The sequence below is a fragment of the Oryctolagus cuniculus genome, chromosome 16, assembly GCF_051225735.1.
Source record: "Oryctolagus cuniculus isolate XC-2025 breed Fujian yellow rabbit chromosome 16, ASM5122573v1, whole genome shotgun sequence".
NCBI lineage: Eukaryota > Metazoa > Chordata > Mammalia > Lagomorpha > Leporidae > Oryctolagus > Oryctolagus cuniculus.
The window spans coordinates 86,344,581-86,350,580 of NC_142882.1; positions in this window are offsets into that span (position 1 = coordinate 86,344,581).

Here is a 6,000-nt window from a genome sequence, read left to right on the forward strand (position 1 = left end):
TGATTTTAAGTGTAGATGTTGGAAAGCTTCTTAACTGGGAGTTCCCTTTCTCCTCATGAGAAGAGTTTATACTACTATTTTGCTGTTATCAAATGTTTGCACTAGTTATGTTTCCTTATCTTCCACAGTGCCCTACTTCTCTGATGATATGTTTTCTAAAACAATTTTATTTATGGGGTTGGTGTTGTAGACCAAAGGGTTAATCTACCACCTGCAAGGCCCACATCTCTTCTGAGCTCTGGTTTTAGTCTCAGCCACTGCACTCTGCTCCACCTCCATAATAATGCACCTGGGAAAGCAGCAGCAAATGACCCAAGTCCTTGGACCTCTGCCACCCATGTGCGAGACCCACAGGAACCTCCTGGCTTCAGCCTGACTCAGCCCTGGCCATTGTGGCAATTTGAGAATTGAAAAAGCAAATGGAAGCTCGCTCTCTCTCTGTCTCTCCCTCTCTGTCTCTCTCTCTCTTTCTCTCTCCCTCCCTTCCCTATAATTCTGCCTTTCAAATAAATAAATCTTAAGAATCTTAAGAATGTATATTTATTTCATTTTTTATTTGAATGGCAGGGAGACGAGAGAGAGAGAGAGAGAGTCCATCTACTAGTTTACTATCCAAATGCCTGAAAAGGCTTGTGCTGGGCCAGGTGAAAATTAAGATCTGGGAACTCAGTATGGGTCTCCTATATGGTGATAAGGACCCAAGTTGGAACTTGAACCCAGGCACTCCAATATAGGATGTGCGTCTTAATTGCTAAATTACCTTAATTGCTAAATTGCCACAATACCTTCTCCTGGTGATATGTTTTCTAGACCTTCCTTCTACAGTTTAATCACACTTATTCTATAAATTAAAAGGTAAATCCAATATTTCGTAGAATTGATAATACAGAATTATGGTTACAAGATTGAATTATGAATTCTAAAACTCTGAATCACAACATTATGTGCTGGTGTAACCTTGGGCAAAGTTGTTGCTAGTGCATCATTTCTAAGTTTTTGACCTGCAAAATTGGGAGTAGATATAGTGTATTATTAGCATCAATTATTTCTATATTTATTCATGATGATTTGAGATTTAAATGTGATAATGTACGTAAAACACTCAGCATAGTATCTGGCACAGAAAAATGTAAATATTACCTACTTTTTTCCATTTTAAAAGTAGCAGCATGGACATAAAGCTTGATATTTGATTCAACACTGGATTGACTTTGTTTTCTGTTTGGATATAGTTCTGCCAAGTAGATAACCCTAAACATGAGCTCCTTCAAATATTCCCAGTCTAGCTTTAAAAACAACATTAATAAAGAATATGCTCATAATAAGATTTATAAAGACTCAAATAAGAAAAATATCCTGAAAATTAAAGTTAGGAGTAGAGTCTTCATCTTAACTGAGCTTTTATTTAGAAAGGATATCCATGCCAGATACTATGCAAAGTTTATGTTATGAAAAACATGTTAAAGAGTCTATGTATTTCAAAACTTTAGACCCAAGGCTATAAAAAGCTACAAGAACAAGTGAAAAAAAATTACTCACTGAAGAATGTAGTAAGAAAAAGAAAATTATATTTTTATGTAACTGGTATATAACTTTTCTCTCATATTTTTGTGGATAGCATATCAGTACCCCATCGCTGGCCTCTCTCTAACATAGTCAAAGAAAGCAATGGATCCCACAGCAAACATTAGAGATAAACTTTGTAAAAACTGAAAAAAAATGAACTACTTAAAAAATAATCTTCTCTCCCTGATGTCTTACCGTTCCTGGTGATTTACTTCCCAAGATGTCCACTTCACACTGTTTTTGTTGGATGAATGGAATAGAGAACCCTTTCACTGCTGTTTGCTTCACTTGAGTTGGGCTGGAATGGTTCCAGTTGTGTAAACAGCTCTCAGTGATCTTCCAACCTTGTTTCAGTGCCCCATGGAGATGCTGTTGGTCACCCAGAGCATGGTGTGGGCAGGTGCTACATACAAGTCCTTCTCAGTTCTACCTTCTCCCTTGGGTCCCAAGTGTGATTCCAGTCTTAGTCGTTCCATGGTTGGGACAACTAATCATCATTTACTTTGAGGTGATTTGGGTCACGTACACAAATTGCAGATAGAATTAAGTTAATAGAGGTCCTTTTTGTGTGTACTTGGCCAAGGGGGGTGCTCTTGGGAGGAAAGGAGAATCGACTTGTCACTCCATAGGCATATATTCTGGTAAAGAGCCCTGAGGATAAAAGGAGTAAAGCAACTAAAAGTGTCCAATGAACAAAGAGGATTACACTCCCATTTCAGCCTTGGGTTTATCATTTGCAGTAGTTTCGGTATTTGATGAATTTGTTACTTTGCTGTTTTTGATGGGAAGACTATGGAGATTCGAAGGAAAAGGTTTCCATGACCAAGAATTAGTTCCCAAATCATCTATACAATTAGACTTTCATCCATGAATGTTGCTTTCATAAAGCTTATGAAATAGGGTTTTAATATTTTAGATGTATTTTACATATATTTTCAGAGAGATTATTCTATGAGAAATAATTTTCAGATTTTGATGTAGATAAAAGATATTTTTAATCTATATTAAATGTATCCTATACTGACAAAAATGCTAATTTGTCTGAAAGGAATCGTTTCATGAGCATGACTGTGACATCTAAAGAGCAACCAAAATTATTTGAGGCACTGACTTTGATATTTACTAAATAATGTAACCTGCAATCAACACATTGTAAAATACAGGGTTACAAATACATACAAAAATTTTTTTAGTGATTCTATTTATGAATATCAAGGTATCTCAAAATTATGGACTTTTCTGAATTTCTTGTGCTTAGTTTTCTGTTGTACTGAAATTTTTAAAAAGAGAAATGTAAACTCACAGAATTGAGAAAAATGAGTAGCACACAATTTACTCCTTAATTAACTGTGTCTAGTTTGAAAGGTATTTTAACATACTTAAACTGAGGGTAGACTTCCAACACCCACTAAAATAGTAGTGGATAATTCCCTGGTAATACATTAGAATTATTTGGGGAGAACTCAAACTTGTGCTTCAGAGTGAGTAGGCAATTTCTGAGGATGGGTCCAAGGTGTGAGCATTTTTTAAAGGCTCTCAAATTATTCTGATGTGCAACTAGATGTAAGACTTTTCTATGATAATTAATATTTGGTAAATGTTTACTACATACTATGTGTGGCATTCAACATACCTGAAACAGTATTCAATGCCTACCAGCAAAAATAATGGAATTATTGAATTAATCAATCTTGAGTACCTCAAAACTTAACTCTACATATTGCTTTATATAATTAGTCCCTAACAAGTTACTTTTGACCCTTTGACTGCAGTAATGAAAAATGTTTTAAAAAATTAAGCTTGCTGTATATTAAAACACAGAGAAAAACCACACACACACACACACACACACACACACACTATATGGTTGCTTTGTGTGTGTACTACAAAAATTATTATAAGGCAAATAAATCCTTTGTGTATACCACCTAGGTCTAGATATAGAAATTTGTCAACCCAAATCCAAAATTTTTATTTTAGTAGGCAAAAAGAATTTCTTTATATGGGATGTATATATCAAAACTTTATATTAAATTTTCTTATCTCTAAAAAGTTAACATGAAAAGATTTATGTTAATTTCTTTCAAATGAATAAAATGCAATTTTATTGATGATCTTACACAGTTATATCTTACAGAAAGAGTGGAGTTATGAACCAAGGTGAAATTTAAATGAGACAAATAAATCTTTAGTCTTATTTTCAGATTCATTTCAGATTAATATGCAGATTAATTTATTGTCATAATTTATCAGGAAGTCATGCAAATAGCAAATGTCATGTTTGGCTGTGCATTGACACACCAAACATTGAATTCAATATTAAACTATATTAGATTCTGTATGTAATACTGTAGCTGCCTAGAAATTAAATACAGAACCTTTTTTCTTTTCCTAGAATGATAGGTTCATCTTTTCTGTAAAAGATGATGACAAACATCATATAAAAATTTTCCCCATAAACATAAAAGGACTATTTGTAGGTCTTTTTATGCTTGTATTTAGAAAAAAAGCATTTAACTGTAGATAAATTATTAAAACATATATATGTAAAACATCAATATATATTCTAGTAACATCCATATAAGCATATTATATATTGATATAACACATGTGAGTATATTTCAGATTATTCTAATAACTCAAATACATATATTAATAATAATACATAATTTTATCAAAATTGGATGTAAAACTCAATTCGTATATTGTATGTTAACAATTAAATTTTAGGCTTCAGTGTTTTCATAAGTGATTTTATTTATGTCAACTTAAAACATGGCTTGGTTACCATGACCTGTTCAAGTTTTTAGTCTTGCTATATGCTAGACTTAGCTTTTTTCTTCTCCTACTTTCAATTGTTGAAATTTTTGTGTGTTTGGAGTGAATCGGATCTGTGGACACTACTGACAAATTTGTACATTTTTCTATCCTGATAATATACATGTACATCCCCTCTTCATTCTGCTGCTACAATTTGGAGGAATGTCAGATTTCCCATTCTCTGTGACCCCTGGCCCAGGGGAGATGAGAATGTTGCTAATAAAATTTTTAAAAAATTTACAAGTGATAGTGGGTGGAGAGATACAGCAACTTTTCTAAGATGTCTTAGAAAGTTCAGATTTAAAATTTCAGTTAACAATGTCCCATCAGAACTTAAGTTCCTGCTCCAACATTTCCCCAGGATATGTCAGATTCCCCTTATAAAATATGCAGCAACTCTTTTTTATGAAGTCCTGTCAACCTGAATCTTTCTGGATTTGTAAGACACGACTGAGAGAGTTGAGGGAGTAGTGGATTTTGTTGGCGTTCATTTCCCATCACTTTTATTAAATAACGTGCTTCCTTGGAGGGTTGGATTAGCCTCATAGTCTAAATAAACGAGCACCATGGAAGTGACCAACAGAAATAATGCGCTGTTTGGAAACCTGGCTTGATAATCAGTTTTGGGTTTCAGTACCTGCCCTGTGAGGCTATGAAAGTGTTTTACCAGTAAGCATTTACTTCATTTCTCATAGTTGGAAATAGTGATGAAAGAGGGTAATGTGTTAACAGAACATGAGATTTCTGATAGTCTGTACTTTCTTCTTCCTTGTTTATGTTTAGTTTCAGTAACAGTGAAGAGCTATTAAATAAGAACTTTGACTCCCATGGATTTGGCTACCAGAATAAAATAAATATCGAGGGTGTCTTTCTGGCCATCAAAGAAAACACTCCCTTCAAGAAAACAATCACTTTTTCATTTCTCCATTATGAAAATATTTGACTTTAAGTCAATATTTTTTCCACCCATCAAAGACCAAATTTCCTTTAAAAAAAAAAGCTTCCAGTACTTTTTAAACATTTCCATTCAGTTCTTTAGCCATGGGGATGACAGGAGTTGGGGTGCAGAATTGACCATTGAGAGGGATCAGCTTTCTGTCCAACAACACAGGAATCTTAAGAATTAGAAAAGAGAGATGATATTCACTATTTTCATGGTCTAGCACGTGCTTGAATGACCCTTGACCAAGCAAAGCATTGGGATTGAAATAACAAGGAAAAAGTATTTTTGAAAAGAGGCTGTTATCAATAAACAAAGGGTTCTGATTTAAAGAAAATATACTCTGAGCAGTAACGGTTTCCGTTGTGTCTTCCTTGAGAAAAGCCTTCCGAATACTGTTTTCTTGAATGGGGACTTTTCTGACTTACGTCTTGTTTATATATCCATAGAAACCCAGAAAGAAAAAGTGAACCTGATAGAATGGTATCAGTAAATCCTCAGTCTGCAGTCTTAATCAGGAAAAGAAACAGGAATGTAACTTTTCAATGTTGCAAAATACAATTGCTATGAATTTCAGAACGTGAAATCATCTCTCTCCCATTGGTAAGCCTTCACTATACAAATATACACCCACACCTGTGTGTGTGTGTGTGTGTGTGTGCATATATACAGAT